Here is a 27,506-nt window from a genome sequence, read left to right on the forward strand (position 1 = left end):
CAGAGAGGGTGATGCGGTGTGAAGATGTGGTAGTGATGTGTGGTTCTGTCCCTGGAAAGTGGTAGGAAATCTGGTAATGATGTTGGGTTTGGTCTAATCCTGGTGGCTGGCTCCAGCTAACAGCAGCTGATGTGGTGTCCACTGAGTCAACAGTCAGCTGGTCTGGAGCAGGAAGTACTAAGGGAAAATACACAACTACAGAAATGAACTACAGGAGGAAAAGGTTGAATAGTAGTTGAAAAGTAGAAAAGGCCAGGTTGCAATTCCTCTATGGGTTAGAAATATACTAAAAACAGAAGTCACACAAACATTGGATTTGTAACGTAACAAATATAAAGAGTTTCTTGCATTGGAATTATATTGAATTCTACTTATATAATCACGCTATACCACAATAAACATAAAGTTAAAATGTCGAGACTGAGATCATTGCGTGCTTTTGAAATCTTTAGCCTATCTCTGCTGTTCTGTATCAGCACCAATAGACAGCGCCCTACAGCAATGCTGTTTTGGTAAAGAATACAGGCTGCAAGATAGATAGGGTAATTCACCTATTACAAACAGCCTATGTGAATGCACCGTACACACAGCTGTCTTACCAAAATAATGCTAACTAAATGCTGAAAGTTGTATCCTAGTTATTCATGCAATGCAAGAATAATACTGAAAAGTTTGGCTTAGAATACCAACCCAACTGCAAATGTGAACGAATGAGTGGGAACAGAACAAAACAGGGGTAACAAGTAGTAGGCCAAGTAACATTAATATCAGATAGATAAAGGCATGACACCATCTATATTCAGGCTAGTTACATTAACAGTAAACAAACGCAGTAAACAACAGGTGAATGGAGATCCAAAGAGCCAAAACAAAGCCTACTGTCACGCCCTGGCTCTGGGACTCTGTTATGTTGAGCCAGGGTGTGTAGTTTCTATGTGTTTGTGTTCTATGTTCTTTATCTAGTTAGGGGTTTTCTATGTTGGCCGGTGTGGTTCTCAATCAGAGGCAACGTGAATCAGCTGTTGATTGTTGTCTCTGATTGGGACCATTCTTAGGCAGCCTGTTTTCCACAGTGTATTGTGGGATCTTGTTCCGTGTTGGTTTGTGTAGGTAACCAAGGACTTCGCGTTATCGTTTTGTTGTTTTGTTTCGTGTGGTGAAATAAATTAAGTATGTTCACTTATCGCGCTGCGCATTGGTCCACTTCCTTCAGCGATCGTGACACCTACAGCCTATTACAGTCAGATGCAGCCAAGCACAGCTGTTTAGCCAAATAAATAGGCCTATAGGTCCAATTCAACATGGACATTCATGCCGCTCATGAGTTCAGCAACACCTTGTGAAATGGCACAATAAACAGCTCTCTTACCAAAATAATAATAACAATTCACTTCATATTTCATGAATTTGCTAGATGTACAGGATGTAACGAATTAGCAAAACGTACAATATTTTTAATGAAAACATGTTGATAATCTTTTTTTAAATATTGGCACCGTTTTATAAAAGCAATAAGACCCTCGAAACCGGAAAATATCATGAATGATACCCTCCAAAGAACAGCACTTAGTCAAGAGTTACTCACACTATAGTCCCCAGGTTATCATGCCTTATTACTTAAACATGAAAAGAGTGGTGTGATTAGAAAACCTCTACACAATAAGTGTTTTACACTGTACTACTGATAACGTTGTAAGCAAGCAGAGACAGATCAACTCCTTGACAAAATGACTAACAGGAATGGAGGAAAGCATGAATTCAAATATGATAAAAAATACATTCGATTGATTTCAGCACCTAAGAGCACGATGAGATCTGGGGAATTCATCATCATATATATCTCCTCAGGGAAGATACTGTACCTTTACATTGCATGCTGACAAATCCATTATGATTATTTAATGAATATTACAGTGATTTTGACAACTAGTCAGTTTGACAACAGACATAATACTCAAGTAGGGTACTTACTTGTGGTGAGGGTTGTAGACGCCAGTTGACTTTGCTTTCCATTTTCCAACTCAGTGCAGACAGTGACCGAGTATTCAGTAGCAGGTTGCAGGTCAAAGAGAGTGATGCTGTGTGAAGATGTGGTAGTGATGTGTGGTTCTGTCCCTGGACAGTGGTAGGAGATCTGGTAATGATGTTGGGTTTGGTCTAATCCTAGTGGCTGGCTCCAGCTAACAGCAGCTGATGTGGTGTCCACTGAGTCAACATTAATCTGGGCTGGAGCAGGCAGTACTAAGGGAAAATACATTAATGTCAGGATTACAGTTTATCTCTAGAAATATACTACAGGAGGAAAAAGTTGAATAGTAGTCGAAAAGTAGAAAAGGCCGGCTTGCAATTCCTTTCGATACGGGTAAGAAATATGCTAAAAACACAAGTCACACAACAAAAGTTGGATTTTTAATGTAACAAAAATGAAGAGTTTCCTCTGCAACGCAGGGGATACGTTTTTTGGGCGTTCTTGCATTGGAATTATATTGAATTCTGCTTAAATAATCACGTTATACCACAATAAACATAAAGTTAAAATGTCGAGACTCTGAGATCAATGCATGCTTTTGAAATCTTTAGCCTCTCTGCTGTTCTGTATCAGCACAATGGACAGCACCCTACAGCAATGCTGTTTTGGTAAAGAATACAGGCTGCCAGATAGATAGGGTAATTCACCTATTACAAACAGCCTATGTGAATGCACCGTACACACAGATGTCTTACCAAAATAATGCTAACAATTCACTTTATATTTCATGAATTTGCTAGATGTACAGGATGTAACGAATTAGCAAAATGTACAATATTTTTTATGAAAACATGTTGATAATCTTTTTTTAAATATTGGCACCGTTTTATAAAAGCAATAAGTCCCTCGAAACCGGAAATTATCATGACTGATACCCTCCTAAGAACAGAACTTAGTCAAGAGTTACTCACACTGTAGTCCCCAGGTTATCATGCCTTATTACTTAAACATAAATGAAAAGAGTGGTGTGATTAAAAATCCTCTACACAATAAGTGTTTTACACTGTACTACTGATAAAGTTGTAAGCAATCAGAGACAGATCAACTCCTTGACAAAATGACTAACAGGAATGGAGGAAAGCATGAATTCAAATATGATAAAAAATACATTCGATTGATTTCAGCACCTAAGAGCACGATGAGATCTGGGGAATTCATCATCATATATATCTCCTCAGGGAAGATACTGTACCTTTACATTGCATGCTGACAAATTCATTATGATTATTTAATGAATATTACAGTGATTTTGACAACTAGTCAGTTTGACAACAGACATAATACTCAAGTAGGGTACTTACTTGTGGTGAGGGTTGTAGACACCAGTTGACTTTGCTTTCCATTTTCCAACTCAGTGCAGACAGTGACAGAGTATTCAGTAGCAGGTTTCAGGTCAGAGAGAGTGATGCTGTGTGAAGATGTGGTAGTGATGTGTGGTTCTGTCCCTGGACAGTGGTAGGAGATCTGGTAATGATGTTGGGTTTGGTCTAATCCTGGTGGCTGGCTCCAGCTAACAGCAGCTGATGTGGTGTCCACTGAGTCAACATTAATCTGGGCTGGAGCAGGCAGTACTAAGGGAAAATACATTAATGTCAGGATTACAGTTTATCTCTAGAAATATACTACAGGAGGAAAAAGTTGAATAGTAGTCGAAAAGGAGAAAAGGCCGGCTTGCAATTCCTTTTGATACGGGTAAGAAATATGCTAAAAACATAAGTCACACAACAAAAGTTGGATTTTTAATGTAACAAAAATGAAGAGTTTCCTCTGCTACGCAGGGGATACGTTTTTTGGGCGTTCTTGCATTGGAATTATATTGAATTCTGCTTAAATACTCACGTTATACCACAATAAACATAAAGTTAAAATGTCGAGACTCTGAGATCAATGCATGCTTTTGAAATCTTTAGCCTCTCTGCTGTTCTGTATCAGCACAATGGACAGCGCCCTACAGCAATGCTGTTTTGGTAAAGAATACAGGCTGCCAGATAGATAGGGTAATTCCCCTATTACAAACAGCCTATGTGAATGCACCGTACACACAGCTGTCTTACCAAAATAATGCTAACTAAATGCTGAAAGTTGTAGCCTAGTTATTCATGCAATGCAAGAAAAATACTGAAAAGTTCGGCATAGAATACCAACACAACTGCAAATGTGAACGAATGATTGGGAACAGAACAAAACAGGGGTAGCAAGTAGTAGGCCAAGTAACATCAATATCAGATCGATAAAGGCATGACACCATCTATATTCAGGCTAGTTAGATTAACAGTAAACAAACGCAGTAAACAACAGGTGAATGGAGATCCAAAGAGCCAAAACATAGCCTACAGCCTATTACAGTGAGATGCAGCCAAGCACAGCTGTTTAGCCAACTAAATACACCTATAGGCCCACTTCAACATGGACAATCATGCCACTCATGAGTTCAGCAACACCTTGTGAAATGGCACAATACACAGCTGTCTTACCAAAATAATGCTAAAACTTCACATTATATTTCATGAATTTGCTAGACGTACAGTTTGTAAGAAATGTACAATATTTTACGAATTTGCAAAAAGTGTGATACGGTATGTTACGAATTCTAGCTAGGTTGCTAGGTGGCTAACATTAGGTGTCTGGCTAACGTCAGCTATGCTAGGGGTTAGGGTTTAGGGTTAAGGTTAGGGTTAAGTTTAGGAGTTAGGTGAAGGGGTTAAGGTTAGGGTTAGGGGAAGGGTTAGCTAAAAGGGTTAAGGTTAGGTGAAGGGTCAGCTAAAATAGTTAAGGTTAGGGTTAGGGGAAGGGCTAGCTAACATGTTAAGTAGTTGCAAAGTAGCTAAAAATTAGTAAGTAGTTGAAAAGTATATTATTTGCTAAAATGATGAATTTGTACGTGATGAGATTCTTACTCGCAACCTTTGGGCTGCTAGACGTTCTCTTTATATGCTCACCCATCCACCCCGATCAACCATCCTACTTTTGTTTTTGCCCTAAGTAACCATCTGTCTTATGTAACCATACCAAACGTAACATATCACACTAATTTGAGTGTTCGAATTTACATTTAATATGTTACGTCTAGTCTATGAGACCATGCTGTATTGTGGGGTATGGTGCTAAACAGCTTGGCAAGTTCCTTGTCTTTTCGGATAATATATATTCCATCATAGACAGAACAAGTCCACTGCCCTCCTCCCATCTTGACTGGATCACATCCAATGTCCCCCTAAGTGGTTGCTGGTTTGAAACAAGGAACTCAATAATGTACACAATCAACAAATACTTATGATTTCTTGCCAACTGCCCATCATGAACAAGTATTGACACCGATGTTCCCATAGCACGTCAAAATAGTTTTTCTTTCCACAGTGCAGAGTATTTCAAATGGTCTTTCCTTGATGCGTGCCTGTCAAATAATTAGGATCTATCAATAGCATTCTTCCTGTCACACCCTGGCTATGGGACTCTAGTTGTTGAGCCAGGGTGTGTTTGTTCTATGTGGTGTGTTTCTATGTTGGGGGTTCTAGTTCGTCTATTTCTATGTTTTGCCTGAGTGACTCCCAATCAGAGGCAACGAGTGTCAGCTGTTGACTGGTTGTCTCTGATTGGGAGCCATATTTAAACTGTCTGTTTTTCCTTTGGTTTTGTGGGTTTTTGTTCCGCGTTGGTCATTGTTACCAAGGACGTCACAAGTCGTTTGTTGTTTTGTTTCGTGCTTTATTAAATAAAGTAACATGTTCGTTCATCACGCTGCGCATTGGTCTACTTCTCTCCCTGACAGTCGTGACACTTCCAGTTAGAATACCCAGCTTTGGGTGAAAGCCTTGTCTGCATTAGCATTGAACAAACACAAAACTATTCCAGCCACCAGTTGCTATTCAAATCAAATCAAATTTTATTGGTCACATACACATATTTAGCAGATGTTATTGCGGGTGTAGCGAAATGTGTGTAGTAGTATCTAACAATTCACAACAATACACACAATCTAAAAGTAAAAGAATGGAATTAAGAAATAAATAAATATTAGGATGAGCAATGTCGGAGTGGCATTGACTAACATACAGTAGAATACAGTATGTACATCTTATTAAAGTGACTAGTGTTCCATTATTAAAGTGACCAGTGATTCCATGTCTGTGTACAGTGCATTTGGAAAGTATTCAGACCTTGACTTTTTCTATATTTTGTTACGTTACAGCCTTATTCTAATATATATATTATATTGTTTTTTTCCCTCATCAATCTACACACAATACAAATAATGACCAAAAAAATGGGTTTAGATTTTTCCGCAAATGTATAAAAAAAAAAAAATGTATGAAACACATTTACATAAGTATTCAGACCCTTTACTCAGTACATTGTTGAAGCACCTTTGGCATCGATTACAGCTTCGAGTCTTCTTGGGTATGACGCTACAAGCTTGGCACACCTGTATTTGGGGAGTTTCTCCCATTCTTCTCTGCATATCCTCTCAAGCTCTGTCAGGTTGGTTAGGGAGCATCGCTGCATAGCTATTTTCAGGTCTCTTCAGAGATGGTCAATCGGGTTCAAGTCCGGGCTCTGGCTGGGACACTCAAAGACATTCAGAGACTTGTCCCGAAGCCACTCCTGCGTTGTCTTGGCTGTCTGCTTAGGGTTCTTGTCCTGTTAGAAGGTGAACGGTCGCCCCAGTCTGAGGTCCTGAGACCTTTGGAGCAGGTTTTCATCAAGGATCTCTCTGTAATTTGCTCTGGTCACCTTTCCCTCTATCCTGACTAGTCTCCCAGTCCCTGCAGCTGATAAACTTCCCCACAGCATGATTCTGCCACCACCATGCTTCACCGTAGGGATGGTGCAATGTTTCCTCCCGACGTGACACTTGGCATTCAGGCAAAATCTTGGTTTCATCAGACCAGATAATCTTGTTTCTCATGGTCTGAGGGTCCTTTAGGTGCCTTTAGGCAAACTCCAAGCGGGCTGTCATGTGCCTTTTACTGAGGACTGGCTTCCGTCTGGCCACTCTACCATAAAGGGCTGTTAGTTGAGTGCTGCAGAGATGGTTGTCCTTCTGGAAGTCCTCCCATCTCCACAGAGGAACTCTGGAGCTCTGTCAGAGTAACCATCGGGTTCTTGGTCACCTCCCTGACCAAGACCCTTCTCCCCTGATTGCTCAGTTTGGCCGGGCGGCCAGCTCTAGGAAGAGACTTGGTGGTTCCAAAAAAATTTAACCTTCCACAGATCTGTGCCTCAACACAATCCTGTCTCAGAGGTTTACGGACAATTCCTTCGACCTCATGGATTGGTTGTTGTTCTGACATGCACTGTCAACTGGGGACCTTATATAGACAGGTGTGTGCCTTTCAAAATCATGTCCAATCAATTGAATTTACCACAGGTTTACCATCAAGATGTAAAAACATCTCATGGATTATCAATGGAAACAGGATGCACCAGAGCTCAATTTCGAATCACATAGCAAAGGGTCTGTATACTTACAGTACCAGTCCAAAGTTTGGACACACCTACTCATTCAAGAGTTTTTCTTTATTTTCACTATTTTCAACATTGTAGAATAATAGTGAAGACATCAGAACTATGAAATAACACATATGGAATCATGAAGTAACCAAAAAAGTGTTCAAATCAAAATATATTTTGGATTCTTCAAAGTAGCCACCATTTGCCTTTATGACAGCTTTGCACAATCTTGGCATTCTCTCAACCAGCTTCACGAGGAATGTTTTTCCAAATGTCTTGAAGGAGTTCCCACATATGCTAAGCACTTGTTGGCTGCTTTTCCTTCACTCTGCAGTCCAACACATCCCAAACCATCTCAATTGGGTTGAGGTCGGGTGATTGTGGAGGCTAGGTCATCTGATGCAGCACTCCATCACTCTCCTTCTTGGTCAAATAGCCCACACACAGCCTGGAGGTGTGTTACGTCATTGTCCTGTTGAAAAACAAATGATAGTCCCACTAAGCGCAAACCAGATGGGATGGCGTATCGCTGCAGAATGCTGTGGTAGCCATGTTGGTAAAGTGTGCCTTGAATTCTAAATAAATCACAGAAAGTGTCACCAGCAAAGCATCCCCACACCATCACATCTCCCCCTCCATGCTTCACGGTGGGAACCACACATGCGGAGATCATCCGTTCACCTACTCTGCAACTCACAAAGACACGGCGGTTGGAACCAAAAATCTCAAATTTGGACTCATCTGACCAAAGGACAAAATTCCACCGGTCTAATGTCCATTGTTCGTGTTTCTTTGCCCAAGCAAGTCTCTTCTTCTTATTGGTGTCCTTTAGTAGTGGTTTATTTGCAGCAATTTGACCATGAAGGCCTGACTCACACAGTCTCCTCTGAACAGTTGATGTTGAGATGTGTCCATTACTTGAACTCTGTGAAGCATTTATTTGGGCTGCAATTTCTGAGGCTGGTAACTCTCATTAACTTATCCTCTGCAGCAAAGGTAACTCTGGGTCTTTCTTTCCTGTGGCGGTCCTCATGAGAGCTAGTTTCATCATAGCTCTTGATGTTTTTTGCGACTGCACTTGAAGAAACTTTCAAAGTTCTTGAAATGTTCCGTATTGACTGACCTTCATGTCTTTAAGTAATGATGGACTGTCGTTTCTCTTTGCTTATTTGAGCTGTTCTTGCCATAATATGGACTTGGTCTTTTACCAAATAGGGCTATCTTCTATATACCAACCCTACCTTGTCACAACACAACTGATTGGCTCAAACACATTAAGAAGGAAAGAAATTCCACAAATTAACTTTTAACAAGGCACACCTGTTAATTGAAATGCATTCCAGGTGACTACCTCATGAAGCTGGTTGAGAGAATGCCAAGAGCGTGCAAAGCTGTCAAGGCAATGTAGTAGCAATGTAGAAAATAGTAAAAAAAATAAAAAAAAACTAGATTTAGTAGGTGTGTCCAAACTTTGATGAGGGAAAAAAATAATTTAATCAATTTTAGAATAATGCTGTAACGTAACAAAATGTGGAAATGTGAAGGGGTCTGAATAATTTCCAAATGTACTGTATATACAAAAGCATGTGGATACCTCAACAAATTAGTGTATTCGGCTATTTCAGCCACACCTGTTGCTGACAGGTGCATTAAATTGAGCACACAAACATGCAATCTCCATAGACAAACATTGGCAGAAGAATGGCCTTACTGAATAACGCAGTGACTTTCAACGTGGCACTGTCATGGGATGCCACCTTTCCAACAAGTCAGTTCTTCAAATTTCTGCCCTGCTAGAGCTGCCCCGGTCAACTGTAAGTGCTGTTATTGTGAAGTGGAAACGTCTAGGAGCAACAACGGCTCAGCCGCGAAGTGGTAGGCCACACAAGCTCACATAATGGGACTGCCGAGTACTGAAGCGTGTTGTGCTTCAAAATTGTCTGTCCTCGGTTGCAACACTCACTACCAAGTTCTAAACTGCCTCTGGAAGCAAGGTCAGCTTCATTAAATGGGTTTCCATGGCCGAACAGCCGCACACAAGCCTAAGATCAACGTACGCAATGCCAAGCGTCGGCTGGAATGGTGTAAAGCTTGCCGCCATTGGACTCTGGAGCAGTGGTAACGCTTTTTCTGGAGTGATGAATCACGCTTCACCATTTGGCAGTCCGACGGTGTCAAGGTTTGCTGTAGGTGGGTGTAGTGGTGGAATCAAGCGCAGGACACCGAAGTAAATAGTCCAAAAGACTTTAGTAGAAAATACCAACAAGGCAAACAGGAAAACTAGCCCGAAGGCGAATCGACGCACGTAGGCGACCAAAATAAAGGCGCACGACAACAGGTGCGTAATATGCTCCAGCGCAGTGAAGTAGAAAGCTCAACCGAGCGAAATAGTCAAAAGACCAGCAAACACGACAGTACACGAAACAATCACCCACAACACTAAACACACACAACGAGAAACTTATAGGACACTAATTACACAAACGCTAACAGGTGTGGCAAACAACAGACAAAAGCAAACGAACATGGAAACATTCAACGGTGGCAGCTAGTATTCCGGAAACGACGAACGCCGAAGCCTGCCCGAGCAAGGACGAGAGGCAGCCTCGGCCGAAACCGTGACAGACGGACTAATCTGGGTTTGGCGGATGCCAGCAGAACGCTACCTGCCCCAATGCATAGCGCCAACTGTAAAGTTTGGTGGAGGAATAATTGTCTGGGGCTGTTTTCATGGTTCAGGCCCCTTAGTTCCAGTGAAGGGAAATATTAACGCTATAGCATACAATGACATTCCATACGATTCTGTGCTTCCAACTTTGTGGCAACAGTTTCGGGAAGGCCCTTTTCTGTTTCAGCATGACAATGCCCCGTGCACAACGTGAGGTCCATACAGAAATGATTTGTCAAGATTGGTTTGGAAGAACTTGACTGGCCGGCACAGAGCGCTGACTTCAATCCCATCGAACACCTTTGGGATGAATTGGAACACCAACTGTGAGCCAGGCCTAATCGCCCAACAACAGTGAACGGAAGCAAGTCCCCGCAGCAATGTTCCAACACCTAGTGGAAAGCTTTCCCAGAAGAGTGGAGGCTGTTATAGCAGTAAAGGGGTGACCAACTCCATATTAATGCCCATGATATTGGAATGAGATGTTCAACAAGCAGTTGTCCACATACTTTTGGTCATGTAGTGTAGACGCACCAATACACACCCACCCACACACACTCACATACATACACTACAGTTTAATGTTTTAATTGTTTGTAAATTGTAAAGTATTATTTTTTTTACTGGGTTGTACGACAAAGTGAAAAGAAGGTGTGTTAAAAAATGCACTCCGAATCATCCATTCTGTTTGCAACAAGGCCATTAAATAATACTGCAAGACAACACAGAAAATAAATACATTTTTTGGCCTTAATTAAAAACTACAGGGACAAATCCAATACAACACAAAACAGAGTGAAACCCTCTCTATATTATATATCTGTATTTTCAAGTATTGTCGTGGTAGGGGCAGCAGGTAGCTTAGTGGTTAAGAGCGTTGTGACAGTAACCGAAAGGTCGCTGGTTCTAATCCCCGAGCCGACTAGGTGAAAAATCTGTCTGTGCCCTTGAGCAAGGCACTTAACCCTAATTGTTCATGTAAGTTGCTCTGGAGAAGAGCGTCTGCTAAATGACTAAAATGTGGTAGCATCATGTTATCCGTAGTTTGCCAGTATCAAAATAAATATGAAAGGCGCAAAGCTGAGTTAAAAAGCAATTAGAACAATGTGGATTGCAAATATTAATATTCACATTCACAGCTGTAATGGCTGCCAAGGGTGCTTCCACCAAGTGTTAACTCAGGGGTCTGAAGACAGCTTTATTGTTGTTGTTGTCATTTTCTATAATATATTTATCTTTCACTTTGAAAATGTTGAGTAGGTTGTGTAGAATGGTAGAAAAAAACGGATTTATTCCCCTTTGAGATAACATTTTAAGGCAGCAAAATGTGAAGACCTCTGCAATGGGTGTGTAGACTAGCGACAGTAGCAATGGTGCTGTGTCTCTACTAAATTGTTGATGCCATGTGCCTAAAAATATATATGAATGAAAATAATGTTGTGATTATGAAAACTTTCCACAATAACAAGTGTTTAAAGCAAGCAGAGGCAGATCAACTCCTTGGAATAATTACTCACAGGAAGGGAAGAAAGCAAGAATTCATATATTATAAAAACTGTTTATTGATTTAAGCACCAAACAGCATGAAGAGATCTGGGGAATTCACCATGATATATTTCTCATCAGGGAAGATACTGTACCTTTACGTGCCATGCTGACACATCCATTATGATTAGTTAATTTACTTTTGAGTAATTTTGATAGCTAGTCAGTTTGACACCAGACATAATAAATTAAATTAATTCCTTACCTGTGGTGAGGGTTGTTGACACCAGTTGACTTTGCTTTCCATTTTCCAGCACAGTGCAGACAGTGACAGCGTACTGAGTACCACATTGCAGGTCAGAGAGAGTGATGCTGGGTGAAGATGTGGTAGTGATGTGTGGTTCTGTCCCTGGACAGTGGTAGGAGATCTGGTAATGATGTTGGGTTTGGTCTAACCCTGGTGGCTGGCTCCAGCTAACAGCAGCTGATGTGGTGTCCACTGAGTCAACAGTCAGCTGGTCTGGAGCAGGAAGTACTAAGGGAAAATACATTATTGTCAGCGCTACAGTTTAACACCAGAAATATAATACAGGAGAAAAAGTAGAATAGTAGTCAAAAAGTAGAAAAGGCCAACAGAAGTTGGATTTATAAGCGAGTGAAAGTTATTTATAATATGGGTTATATGGAGAAAATCGGACCTCTCCAAAATGAAAATCGATGTCCCTTCCTTCAGCAAAATATATTTGACCTAAACCCTGCCTGAAAGCTTGACAAAAAAACTAGGAACATGAGTAAAAAAATAATGAAAGAGGCAACTATACACTGCAGCGCTAGTAGATATTACAGTACAAAACGTTCAAAGAATAAATGCATAAATTATTCCCAAAACAAATATAAAGTGGATAGCAGAGAACATGTCTACCATTTTCCATCACTTCTTGGACAGACCAGAGCGCCATATATGCAGTTTTAGAAACTGTTCTTCATCCTGAAAGCATTGCATGGCAACGCAGGAATTATGATAGCGGGCCAGAAGGCTGTGGGTTCTCAGACCACCGTGGATAAGAGTAGGGGAGGAAATAGCTCCTTTATAGTAAAAGCATTGCATGAATCCATCTTCATAATCGCAGGTCCGAGAAAAAATTGCCTTTTAAAAACATTTCATGCAATATTACTTAATTGTACATATTAGCAGAATCTTTAACATCAAATAAATTACAGAATTTACATTCTAATAATGGACAGAGAGATAGGCCTATGTGTTCATATTATCATATTTCTCCAATGCCAAATCAGTGTGTCTTGTTTGCATGAAACTGTCCCTGTTTGCAAATCATTCAATCTGAGACGTCATTAGGAATCTGAGCATGGTTCTTTCCAAAGCTAGGCCTACCTTTCCACCCCAGACAGAGTAGGCATGCCAACAACGAAAACTGTCAGCTTTAACTGCTGGCTACTCTTCTTCCATGGCTTAACCCAATGAGAGAAGGTCATACGTGTTTATTAATTTCAGCACCAAACTCCATTATGAGATGTGGGGAATCCACCATCATATATTTATTATCAGTGAAGATACTGTACCTTTACATTCCATGCTAACACATCCATTATGATTAGTTAATTCACATTGGTAATTTTGATAACTAGTCAAAGCTTAATCAACTTTAACAACAGACATAACACTTAAGTAGGGTACGTCCTTACCTGTGGTGAGGGTTGTAGACACCAGTTGACTTTGCTTTCCATTTTCCAACTCAGTGCAGACAGTGACAGAGTACTGAGTACCACCTTGCAGGTCAGAAAGACTGATGCTGTGTGAAGATGTGGTAGTGATGTGTGGTTCTGTCCCTGGACAGTGGTAGGAGATCTGGTAATGATGGGTTTGGTCCAATCCTGGTGGCTGGCTCCAGCTAACAGCAGCTGATGTGGTGTCTACTGAGTCAACAGTCAGCTGGTCTGGAGCAGGGATAACTAAGGGAAAATACATTATTGTCAGGGCTATAGTTTAACTCCAGAAATATAATACAGGACAATAAGAAGAATAGTAGTAGTAAAGTAGAAAAGGTTAGCTTGCAATTCCTTTTGATACGGGAAGAGAAAAGCTCAAAACAGAAGTAACAGAACAGAAGTTGGATTTGTAATGTAACAAAAATTAAGCGTTTTTGCCACATTCATTTTTTATTTCACTGCACCTCTGCTAAATTAGTGCAACCACAAAAAAAAAGTATGCTGTTATTACAAATACTCTCCACAATAACAAGTGTTTTGCTGTACTACTAATCAAGTTTAAAACAGCAAAGGCAAAGGAGGAGGAGCAGCCTCGACGGAATTCGTGACAACACTATACTATCACCAGATAACTGACCTGTTATAGTAGTGTAGATGTCAGAACACTATACTATCACTAGATAACTGACCTGTTATAGTAGTGTTGATATCAGAACACTATACTATCACCAGATAACTGACCTGTTATAGTAGTGTAGATGTCAGAACACTATACTATCACCAGATAACTGACCTGTTATAGTAGTGTAGATGTCAGAACACTATACTATCACAAGATAACTGACCTGTTATAGTAGTGTAGATGTCAGAACACTATACTATCACCAGATAACTGACCTGTTATAGTAGTGTAGATGTCAGAACACTATACTATCACCAGATAACTGACCTGTTATAGTAGTGTAGATGTCAGAACACTATACTATCACCAGATAACTGACCTGTTATAGTAGTGTAGATATCAGAACACTATACTATCACTAGATAACTGACCTGTTATAGTAGTGTAGATATCAGAACACTATACTATCACTAGATAACTGACCTGTTATAGTAGTGTAGATATCAGAACACTATACTATCACCAGATAACTGACCTGTTATAGTAGTGTAGATGTCAGAACACTATACCATCACCAGATAACTGACCTGTTATAGTAGTGTAGATGTCAGAACACTATACTATCACCAGATAACTGACCTGTTATAGTAGTGTAATGTCAGAACACTATACCATCACCAGATAACTGACCTGTTATAGTAGTGTAGATATCAGAACACTATACTATCACTAGATAACTGACCTGTTATAGTAGTGTAGATGTCAGAACACTATACTATCACCAGATAACTGACCTGTTATAGTAGTGTAGATGTCAGAACACTATACTATCACCAGATAACTGACCTGTTATAGTAGTGTAGATGTCAGAACACTATACTATCACCAGATAACTGACCTGTTATAGTAGTGTAATGTCAGAACACTATACCATCACCAGATAACTGACCTGTTATAGTAGTGTAGATGTCAGAACACTATACCATCACCAGATAACTGACCTGTTATAGTAGTGTAGATATCAGAACACTATACTATCACTAGATAACTGACCTGTTATAGTAGTGTAGATGTCAGAACTGTCACGCCCTGACTCTGGGGACTAGTACTTGTTGAGTCAGGGTGTGTATTTTCTGTGTGGTATGTTCTATGTTGCATTTTCTATGTTTAGATCTAGATCGTGTAGATCTATGTTGGCCGGTGTGGTTCCCAATCAGAGGCATCTGTAGCTCGTTGTCTCTGATTGGGGACCATACTTAGGCAGCCTATTGGCACTAGTGGGTTGTGGGATCTTGTTCCGTGTGAGGTATGTTGTTTGTCTACCTTGGACTTCACGTTTCATTTCATTTGTTGTTTTGTCGGGGTGTTTATTCAGTATAAATAAACATGTATGCATATCACGCTGCGCCTTGGTCCGTCCCGTCTGTAAGCGAACGTGACAGAAGATCCCACCAAACGAGGACCAAGCAGCGTGTTCAGGAGCAAATGCTGGGAATTCAACAGGAGGTTACATTAGTAGATGTCCTCCTCGGTTGGGGGAGAATTACGGAGGAGGAGGCCGTCCGTTACCAGAAGGCGATGAAGGAGGATGCCCAGGTAGGAGAGGAGAAACGGCGCCAACAGTGCCGACGACGGAGACCCGAGAGGCAACCCCAAGAAAAAAAATTGGGGGGGGCACACGGTGTGGACGACGAGGCAGCAGGAGGCCTTTAAAGGGCGGATCTGCAGGTTAGGAGAGGAGGCCACCATGTTACGGGGGCTATTGGTTCAGAGGGAGCAGGAGTTATTCGGTCAGAGTGAGGCGCTACAGGAGGCTATAAGGGAGAAGGAAAGTGTAGAGGCACGGCGAGAGGAGCTGGTTAAGCAGCAGAAGGAGCGGGGGTTAATAAAGGAACCCAGTCCCGCTCCTCACACCAAGCAAGTGGTGCGTGTCGCCAGTCCGGTCCGGCCCGTTCCTGCTTCCCGCACTAAGCCAGTGGTGCGTGTTCCCAGTACGGCCCGACCCGTTCCTGCCACTCGCACCAAGCCAGTGGTGCGCGTCGCCAGTCCGGCCCATCCTGTTCCTGCTTCCCGCACTAAGCCAGTGGTGCGTGTTCCCAGTACGGCCCGGCCTGTTCCTGCCCCTCGCACCAAGCCTGTGGTGCGCGTCGCCAGCCCGGCCCAGCCTGTTCCTGCCCCTCGTTCCAAGCCTGTGGTGCGCGTCGCCAGCCCGGCCCGGCCTGTTCCTGCCCCTCGCACCAAGCCAGTGGTGCGCGTTGCCAGCCCGGCCCGGCCTGTTTCTGCCCCTCGCACCAAGCAAGTGGTGCGTGTCGCCAGCCCGGCCCGGCCTGTTCCTGCCCCTCGCACCAAGCCAGTGGTGCGCGTCGCCAGCCCGGTCCGGCCTGTTCCTGCCCCTCGCACCAAGCCAGTGGTGCGCGTCGCCAGCCCGGCCCGGCCTGTTCCTGCCCCTCGCACCAAGCTAGTGGTGCGCGTCGCCAGCCCGGTCCGGCCTGTTCTTGTCCCTCGCACCAAGCCAATGGTGCGCGTCGCCAGCCCGGCCCGGCCTGTTCCTGCCCCTCGCACCAAGCCAGTGGTGCGCGTCACCAGCCCGGCCCGGCCTGTTCCTGCCCCTCGCACCAAGCCAGTGGTGCGTGTGTCCAGTCCGGCACGGCCCGTGCCTGTTCCGGCACCGGTCAGCTGCTCCACTCCGGAGCCAGAGCAGTCCGCTCCACCGGTGCCCAGTTCAGCTCCGGTCAGCTGCTCCACTCCAGAGCCAGAGCAATCCGCTTCATCGGGGTCCAGTCCAGCTCCGGTCAGCGGCTCCACTCCGGAGCCAGACGTCAGCCCCTCTCCAGGTTCGGGGTCTCCCACACCAGGGTCCAGACAGGGCTTGGAACTTCGTGGGAGGAAGGAGAGGGCAAGCAGCGCGCCGAGGTCCAGACCAGACCAGGGGCGCAACAGGGAGGCGGAGAGTAAGTGGTCGTCACGCCCTGAGCCGGATCCGCCTCCGAGGCGGAATGCCCACCCGGCCCCTACCCTGTTATGTTTATGTTGTGCGGTCTGAGTCCGCACCTTTGGGGGGGGGGGGGGGGGGGGGGTACTGTCACGCCCTGACTCTGGGGACTCGTATTTGTTGAGTCAGGGTGTGTATTTTCTGTGTGGTATGTTCTATGTTGCATTTTCTATGTTTAGATCTAGATCGTGTAGATCTATGTTGGCCGGTGTGGTTCCCAATCAGAGGCAGCTGTAGCTTGTTGTCTCTGATTGGGATCCATACTTAGGCAGCCTATTGGCACTAGTGGGTTGTGGGATCTTGTTCCGTGTGAAGTATGTTGTTTGTCTACCTTTGACTTCACGTTTCATTTCATTTGTTGTTTTGTCGTGGTGTTTATTCAGTATAAATAAACATGTATGCATATCACGCTGCGCCTTGGTCCATCCCGTCTGTAAGCGAACGTGACAAGAACACTATACTATCACCAGATAACTGACCTGTTATAGTAGTGTAGATGTCAGAACACTATACTATCACCAGATAACTGACCTGTTATAGTAGTGTAGATGTCAGAACACTATACTATCACCAGATAACTGACCTGTTATAGTAGTGTAGATGACAGAGCACTATACTATCACCAGATAACTGACCTGTTATAGTAGTGTAGATGTCAGAACACTATACCATCACCAGATAACTGACCTCTTATAGTAGTTTAGATGTGAGAAGCAGAGGTTCAAACTGTAGAACCCAGTTCCTACATTTGAATATAAAAATGGATTCAGTCAAACAAAACTATGCTACATTTTATCTCTGGGACCCTTAGGATGACAAATCAGAGCAAGATTACTGAATATAAATGCATTATTTACCTTCAGAGGTGAATGTATCAAACCAGGTGCCGTGATATGTTTTTTGTTGTTGTGCACTCTCCTCAAACAATAGCATTGTATTTTTTCACTGTTATAGCTACTGTAAATTGGACAGTGCACTTAGATGAAGCAGAATTTAAGCTTTTGCCCATATAAGACATGTCTATGTCCTGGAAAGTGTGCTGTTACTTACAACAGTCATGCTAATCACATTAGCGCACGTTAGCTCAACCGTCCCGTATACGGGACACCGATACCGTAGAGGTTAAAAAGGAGAACAACTTTCTGAGAGAAGCCTTACTAGACATACAGACTAGATCTATGAGAGAAAATCTAGTACTTACGGGTATCCAAGAAAAAGATCCCGAAAAAATAGTGAAGGACTTCTTTCTTACAGCGCTTCAAATCCCCCTCGAAGCTGTCAATAACATCCAACTCGAACGTGTACACCGTTTCGGACAAATAGGACAGAGATATGAGCATCCAATCGTTGCCAAATTTGCTTTCTTTAAGGTTAAAGAAATGGTTAAAAGCTTTGGCCAAAGACTAGCTCGTCTGGTAGGCTCGTCTCACTGGGCAGCTCACGGCTGGGTTTCCCTTTGTAGTCCGTCATAGTTTTCAAGCCCTGTCGCATCCGATGAGCGTCAGAGCCGGTGTAATAGGATTACATCTTAGTCCTGTATTGACGCTTTGCCTGTTTGATGGTTTGTCTGAGGGCATTGCAGGCTCTAGCTGGATGGTGCGGATGTTGCCTGTAATCCATGGCTTCTGGTTTGGAAATGTACGTACGGTCACTGTGGGGACGACGTCGTCGATGCACTTATTGATGAAGCCGGTGACTGAGGTGGTGTACTCCTCAATGCTATCTGAAGAATCCCGGAACATGTTCCAGTCTGTGCTAGCAACACTTTCCTGTAGCGTAGCATCCGTGTCATCTGACCACTTCCGTATTGAGCGAGTCCCTGGTAATTCCTGCTTTAGTTTTTGCTTGTAAGCAGGAATCAGGAAGATGGAATTATATGGTCAGTTTTGCCAAATGGAGGGTGAGGGAGAGCTTTGTATGTGTGGAGTAAAGGTGGTCTAGAGTTTTTTTTTCCTCTGGTTGCACATGTGACATACTGGTAGAAATTAGGTAAAACGGATTTAAGTTTCCCTGCATTAAAGTCCCCGGCCATTAGGAGCGCCGCTTCTGGATGAGCATTGTCTTGTTTGCTTATGGCCTTATACAGCTCGTTGAGTGCGGTCTTAGTGCCAGCATCGGTTTGTGGTGGTAAATAGACGGCTACGAATAATATAGTTGAGATCAAAGAGAATTGAACTAGTAGTAGAACAAGTGGCAGGGACACGGTTGTGTTTTTCAAATCCCAGGATGTACACTAACTACTTTCTTAATTCAATTCAACACAACACTAACTTCATACACTACTTCTTTAATTCAACAACACAGCCACACTAACTTCATACACTACTTCTTTAATTCAACAACACAGCCACACTATCTTCATACAATAGGGTTCTTTCTCAGTCGTCTAAAAATGTTTCCTCTCCTTCACTGATCTGAAAGAAGTGACCAGGTGAAAGCTAAGCCAGTCTAATGATGAGCTTCCTTCCACCATATTGTTTTCACCTGTGAAGTATTTTCCAAGCAGTTGAATGGGAGAGAGGGATTTTGAAGTCAATTGGTCTTGGTTACAGATACGCCATATCCACACCGCCATCTATTGGTCGATTCTGGCATTTACGATCACCAGGGACCGAATAATGTATCAAGCATCTCAGAGTAACATAGCTGATTTAGGATCAGTTTAGCCTTTTAGATCACATTGAATAAGACTACATGGACAGGGAGGACCTGGTCCTAGATCAGTACTCCTACTCTGAGACGTTTGATACATACATATACACATTGTGTGACTTTATTTGTCTAATTGCTGATTAAAACGGTCTACAACAGATTCCAAGTGAACAAGCAATACTGGTGTTCTATTGATGGACAGTATTTCTCAAGACACCAAATAATGTTTTAAACCGAATAATGATTTTAAACTGTATAATGATTTTAAACCAAATAATTTTTTTAACCAATAGTGTTTTTAACCAAATAATGTTTTTAATTGATTGGTTTTTATTCATTATCCTCTAGTAACAAGATAATACAAAATTGAACGTTTTTTTAAACTTTCAATGTCAACTACTTCCATGATTTCACAATATGTCTACACACTACAGTGTACTGTATGTGTGTGTTCACTGCAGATGAAAAATAAAATTTGTAAGAGATCATAAACAATATCAATATTTGTTCGATACAACTCAACTTTTTTTTTGTCTTCATCATGGTGATAGTTTTGCCAACTGAAAGCCATTTCCTGCAGGCTCTAGAGTTCAATCTCACACCATCATCATCATCAACTACAAAAATAAAATCACCATCATCATCATCATCATCAACAACAAAAATAAAATCATCATAGTTATCAACATCATAAACAAAAATAAAACATCATCATCAACAACAACAAAAAATAATTTTGTCATCATCAATATAGTCTTCATCAACTGCCAAATGTATAATCACCATTGTCAACAAATATCATCATCATAATAAATGCAAACATAGTCATCAGCATCATCAATACCATCGTAATCATTAGCATTCAAAACGACAATCACAGTGCAGTAACTCAAAACATACTATATACACCAAGCATAACTGAAGAGTATTAATGAAGTTGCATTACTGATGGTCACTGAGCAGTACCTCAAAACATACTATATACATTAAGCATAACTGAAGAGTATTAATGAAGTTACATTACTGATGATCACTGAGCAGTACCTCAAAACATACTATATACACCAAGCATAACTGAAGAGTATTAATGAAGTTGCATTACTGATGGTCACTGAGCAGTACCTCAAAACATACTATATACACCAAGCATAACTGAAGAGTATTAATGAAGTTGCATTACTGATGGTCACTGAGCAGTACCTCAAAACATACTATATACACCAAGCATAACTGAAGAGTATTAATGAAGTTGCATTACTGATGGTCACTGAGCAGTACCTCAAAACATACTATATACACCAAGCATAACTAAAGAGTATTAATGAAGTTGCATTGTTGATGGTCACTGATTATGAATTACACTTTATCCAAACTAATGTGTTCAAAGCAATTAAGTCATTGAACAAATCACTATTTGAAGGTGTGATCAATTAATAACATTATATTTTAAGTCTACTTAGTCATTCTTATTGAAGTAAATTAATTGAAAGACATACATGTGTAATGCCTGTATATGAAACAACATATGCATATTTCCTAAATAAAGAATTTCATTAAGATTAAAAAGTAAAAGCCAACTGTTTCCCACTGTACCATCCCAACTGTTTCCCACTGTACCATGCCAACTGTTTCCCACTGTACCATGCCAACTGTTTCCCACTGTACCATGCCAACTGTTTCCCACTGTACCATGCAGCCCTTCATAATCTGTGATTAAGGCATATCAAGCCATAGGTTAGATGGTAAGTAAAAGAGAGAAATATAATTGAAACTAAATGAACAATGTCAGACTAGATCCTTATTTACCTGTGTATTGTGTTTATATATGGACATTATCAAGTCAAACACTCTGAATCTGTTGGTTAACCTGTTGATGTTGATGTTGTCTTTTCTTATTTGTAGGATTTCTGAATTAATTTGCTGATGTACTTTATGATTCGAATATTGTATTCCTTTCACATAAAATTCAATGTGTTCGCTACTTCATTATGGAACATCAGATCTGTAAATTGCTAAGAGGTCATATTGTTTATGAATGTATTTGCAAGTATTACTTTCTGTGATCCAGTTGTGTATTTCCAGATCTGCACATTATTTCAACAACTTGTGTGGGCGACTGGATCCGGCCGCAGCCGGCCGCGACTGGGAGACTCATGGGCGGCGCACAATTGGCCCAGCGTCGTCCAGGGTAGGGGAGGGAATGGCCGGCAGGGATGTAGCTCAGTTGATAGAGCATGGCGTTTGCAACGCCAGGGTTGTGGGTTCGATTCCCACGGGGGGCCAGTATAAAAATATATATATATGTATTCACTAACTGTAAGTTGCTCTGGATAAGAGCGTCTGCTAAATGACTCAAATGTAAATGTAAATATATCCATGTAATGAGAGTTATTTCTGGTTGTCAAGTCTTTGAATGTTCAATTATATGTTAACATGTTGGTCAACAAGTCATAATATACAGTATTACTCCACTTTATTTCATGTGGAAAGACTCTTTCAAGCTCTTCATTGGTTCATCAGGTGTTAATGCCTTCCAGTCCTCTGGGATATCAGCAGGGAGTGCCTTTCTGTCTTTAGCGATTCTATCAATGAATGTGGCCATCACATACTTCCAGTAGTCTGAAGCCTTGATGCTGGAATCTCCAATTATGATCCAGTCAGGGTAATATTTCTGGTAGTCCTTGTAGGGATGACCCTTCTCTCCCGTTAGAGTGTTGATGAATGTTAAATTACTGGTCACATCAGAGGAACATATGTTAATTACTAATTTATTTGAAGGTATGAACTTTACACCATTTAGACCTTGTGGACGATGAATAGATGAAAAGTGTTTGGCATGCTCCTTCCCCCCTGCTTCACAGGGTACACCGCAGAAAGGACTGCTTGCCACAGCCAAACAGACTGGTGAACATCTTGTCCTGAGGCTTGAATGGCAGAGATTTGAGTCTCTTTTTGATATCTTGTACCGTGTCATACTTAGCTCCTCTTCCCTTCTCATACTCTGATGCCAGGAACTGCTCCATTTTTCTCACAGAATCTATGAGGAAGTTAGAAAACTGTTTTGTGTTTGCAGGTTTCAGAATCATGATGGAATCCAGAGCATCCTTCAGAGATAGCTTGTCTTCAAGGACACTACAGATGTTCTGAATGAAGGTCTTGACATCACTTTCATTTTTGGTGCAAGTTGTTTTTCTGATTTTAGAAATCGCATCAGTAATTGCATTGACTATCTCTGTAAAATGTTTATTTTCCAATTCTGCCAGACGTCTCTCAGACAGTTGTTCGACAATTTGGTCTAATAGCAACTTATTCACAAACCTTTCATAATGAATCATGTACTCTCTATAATTCTCATATTCTCCATCTGTCAGGAGCTGTTTCAAAATGGAGAACTGGAAGGCCGTCCGTGTGCTGTAATCCTGTGATCCTTTACCTGTCTTCATTTCATCAACTACATCAGGACCAATCATTTTGGTCACATAGTCCTGTACAGCTGGTGGTAAGAGCTTTGAGAACTCCTCAGCTTTCTTAAGGCACTGATCTTGGTTATGAAATAAGTCTTTGAACTCAGTAAGGTACTTGCTCTTTTATGCGGTTCCAGACACTTCCTTGGATCATTGACTGCAATGAAATCATCATGCATCTTCTGAAACTCTCTGGTTGCTATGCCAAAGATGTGCAGCTTCAGTGATACCTCACATTCCTCACTGATGTTAGCGGTCTCATGTTGTTTCAGTGTTTCATCAATCCTGTTCAGCAGGTCTTTGACGTAAGTGTCATGATAATCTGATTGTCCTTTAACCTTCTCTTTTATAAACTCCTGACACTGTGTTATGACGTCGTCGCAGAAGACTTGTAGTTTCTTCCTGTGATGGTCATGATCCAAGTGCTTTGCAAGGCCTGTAGCCTTCCGCCACCAATCAACTGATTCCACAACAAAGACGGTCTTTCCACAATCCACCAGGTTTCCATCCAACATACTTTTGACATGACTCCCTCTTCTTGACAAATGTTTACTTAACATGTGGAAGGCATCGTGAGCCACAGCTTGTCTTGGGAGACATTTGAAGTTGATCTCAGACAGAGTTTCCTCCCACATTCTTTCAAACTCTTCTCTGAGGGCCTGATCTGATAAATCAGTATTTTTCTGTCTACAGTCGTGCAGCAAAGCCAGCACCTTCTTCTCCATCGTCTTTTCTTGTGAACTCTTAATGTCATCCACTTTAACCTTTCCTTCTTTGATCTCAACAGCTCCATGTAGAGTGTTCCTGACTGTGTTTTCTGTCTCTCGTCTCAGCATTGTGGCACTGGATTTAAAACCCTCCTTGTATCTTTCCACCAGATTGACATGGTCATCCTGCTTTTCAAAGTATTTCACCAGATTGTCTTGGATCTTAATTTCCCCTACTTCCAGGTTTTCATTTGCTTCCCTCATCAAGACATTCAGCAGATCTCTTACTGTGGACATTGTGGGATTTAGACCTGTCATGCCAAAATTGGAAATTTTGTTTTCGGCACCAAACATCCAGGATTCCATCTCCTTCTGGAAGGCCCATTCCCAACCATTGTACTCAGTGCACAATTTGGAGTATGCATCCGCAACCAAGCTGTTTTTGAAACTGAAGACGAAGTTCTCAAATTTAACAGACTCCAACAAGCTTTTTGTCCACTTCATGAAATGTGTCAAATCATCATTTTTCTGGATTAAAAAAAATTCTTCCATCAAGCTCTTCTTGAAGTTGTACACAGCCTCACTGTAGCCTGCATTGACGGGAGCCATCGGGGGAGTCCCATGCCTGGGATGTAGCAGCTGCTTGTGTCTGGATCATACTCCATCACGTCAGTGAACTTGGTGATATTCTCCTTCTTCTCCATTCTGGCTGCTGCCAGGGTCTTTTCATTCAACTGTTCCAACAACTTCTTCCTGTCCCTCATGTTGTTGTCATGAGCAGACATGTCTGACACATTCTGGTGCAGGAAATGACATACTGGCTTCTTCCCCACTTCCTTCATCCTGATAAAAGCATTAACAACAATCTGCAGAATGTCTTTCATCTCTGTGGAGTTCTCCATGGCGATGTTGATAATCGTAACATCACTGAGTCAAATCACCAGTGTGGCCAATTCATTGTCATGTTCATAGCTATCATCTAGTTGAGCCAGCTCTGGTGATTTCAACCCCTCTCTGTCAATGATCATGATGAAGTCACATTTCAACTCCTCCTTGAGTTCTTTGTTGACTTTAATCAGTAGCATGAATGCCCCTCTGGTGCATCTTCCACTGCTGACAGCAAACTGGACCCCAAACATGGTGTTGAGGAGAGTGGACTTCCCAGTGCTTTGGACCCCTAAAACTGTGACCAGCCGGATCTTGCTGTTGGAATGAACTAGAGTATGAAGCTGAGTCAGTACAGCTGATATCCATTTCAGAGGGATATTTGATGCATCTCCATCCACAAGCTCAATGGGGAAACCATCCAACAGCATCTGAGCACACAATTCAGGTAGATGTTCCATCTGTTTCCTTTGTAGGCTACTTTCAGGGAGGGAGCAGGAAGCTTCATATAACTGGCCCAACTCACGAAGAAAGTGTTCAAGACCTAATGAACAGTCCGATAAAGTCCCAATCTTTAATGTCGTCTTTTTTCTCTGGAGAATGTTGGCAAAGATCTTTGTACCGGTCCCTTAAAGCAGACAGGTTCTGCCGTGACAGATTGTCCAGATTTATCCGCATCCATTTGAGGAAATAGGATCGCTCAGGTTCTGATTTTGACATTCCTAGCATAAAGTTTGCCATTGCATCTGACATGTCAAATGTATGTTGTTTCTCTCTCAGCTCTTCCTCCTTTCTCTTCAGAGAGCTCTTGTAGTGTTCAAAGTTTTGATCCCCTTGTTTCTCAGCCTACATCTCTCTTTCTCCAACTGGGAAAGCTCTTTCCAGATTTGCCCTTGTAAGGGTAGCTGTTTGTCTTTTAATTTAATTGTGTCTTTGATGTTAATGGTGATTTCATCTGCCATCTTCCTGGCACTCTGACACTCATCACTGTCTTCATCAACCAGAATCTTACTCTGATGAGCCACGTCAGCCATGTTTTCAATTGTCAATCGGTTTATACTTTTTTCCACGATGTCACCCACCGAGGACTGAAGGGTCTTGACAAATTCTGCATCATTCTGCTTCTTCTTCACAATCACGTTTCTGTCTTTGATCCTGCAGTTTGTGATCATTTTTTTCAATGTGTCTACTCTGAACGTTTTTCTTTGAGTGTTGACGACCAGAAATAACTCTGCCTTTGTGTCTTTGGTTTTCAACAACTTGAGATCTGTCTTAAAATCATCGGTGAAAATGTAAACTGCAGCTGATGTTTGACACAGAAAGGAGAACTGTTTTTCAAAAGACCTGATGTCTCCTCTGAGATTGGCCACAGCGACAGGTTCTTTGAACATGTCTATGTTTCTGTACCCACATGGAAAGTACCAGCTGATTTCAACTAGACCATCTGAGATTTGCCGAGGGACATCGCCACATTCCATATCATGATGAACAAATGTATCATGGTACTGTTGAGGGTTACTAAGCAACTTGTTCAAAATCTGAGACTTGGACAAGCTGCTCTCTCCTAGCCTAACAAAAGACACCATAGGAATATCAGAGAGAACTATTCTCTCCTCCACAAAAGCTTTTGTGGCTGTTTGGGAAGAGGATCTAAACTTCTTCACTATGTCCCTCAGGGCCCACAGCATCAAAGTGCTTTGTTCTGTGTCACAGTTTGGCAGCAGGAGAGGAACAGCAAACTGACACATGGACATTTTCTGGACCATCTCCTACTGCAGGAAACTATCTGAGCACAGAAACAGGGCAGTTATCAGGTCCAGTGGATGAACTACATTGCTGGTATCTGAGTCAGTGTCCTGGTTGTCTACTCCATAATATGGAACTTCCTGGTCAGTGGACATACATTTGACACTCCTAGCATTTACATTTGCCATCATTAATTTCTTAAGGAAGGCCCCTGGAAGTGACTGCATAGTGGTAAGTGGTTCATCTGATGTAGTATTATCATTTATCTCAAGGACAGTACTTAACGTCAGTTTGTTTTCATAATGATCTTTTAGTCTAGCCTTTGACAACAGCTCCATGAAACAAGATCCTGTTAATAGAAATAAAAAAGCTGCCATGATTACAAATACCCTTTTCCACAGCCATTAGCAGAATAGTACACCAACAGGTCTTTAACAAAGTATTTAGAGCAGGGATGGGCAACTTTAGGTGGGGGCCACAAAAAAATCACAACTCATCATGAGGGGCCACAGTTGCTCTCAGGTTGCCCATCCCTGATTTAGAGCCGAGTCAGACCAACTCCTTGACACAATGAGTCACAGGAATTCTGGCATGTATGTAACACAGAATTAATTTAAGGGAGGTATAGTGAGATAAGATATGGTAAGGCAATTGCCATCTGATGCTCTGGTAAAATGTCTACTGCAATGAAAATGAGAGATCCAATCAATGGAGAAATGGTAAGCTAAAGAGCAACAGTCAGAGCATTACTATAATTATTACACTATCCACCTTATACAGCCTGGCAACAAGAATGCATCCAATTTGTTACGGTTGTCTTCCAACTTCAGGCGCAATGACACTCAGCTGGTGATGTCGATAAATCTAAATGATTAAATAATGAGGTGTAAGGGAGATGGCATGAAGAGCTTTTAAACAGGAGACAATACCTTTGCTTGTTTCCCTGTTTTTTCCTGAAGAACCATCCTTCTCTGGTTTTGACTTAGTGGCTTTTGGTGAAACCTGTTGGACCTTTTCTGATTTCTGTCAAAAAAGTTAGATGTGTGTTAACTTATTTAAATTCAAGATGACATTGAA

The 27,506-nt window shown here is 41.8% G+C and overlaps 1 long non-coding RNA gene and 1 pseudogene across 2 annotated transcripts; both read right to left on the reverse strand.

Annotated features, from left to right (window-relative positions):
• Window positions 1–63: 63 nt before the first annotated feature.
• On the reverse strand, window positions 64–13,404 carry LOC311110127. Its single transcript, XR_014610677.1, has 3 exons — window positions 13,338–13,404; window positions 11,899–12,168; window positions 64–177 (listed from the first exon to the last, which is right to left on the reverse strand). It is a non-coding gene; the product is annotated as an uncharacterized lncRNA (long non-coding RNA).
• Window positions 13,405–22,010: 8,606 nt separating this feature from the next.
• Window positions 22,011–26,706, reverse strand: LOC311110111 (up-regulator of cell proliferation-like; annotated as a pseudogene). Its single transcript has one exon. The product of its transcript is annotated as an up-regulator of cell proliferation-like (transcript).
• Window positions 26,707–27,506: the final 800 nt, after the last annotated feature.

Source organism: Coregonus lavaretus (genome assembly GCF_964263955.1).
Source record: "Coregonus lavaretus genome assembly, contig: SUPER_35_unloc_2, whole genome shotgun sequence".
NCBI classification, from domain to species: Eukaryota; Metazoa; Chordata; class Actinopteri; order Salmoniformes; family Salmonidae; genus Coregonus; species Coregonus lavaretus.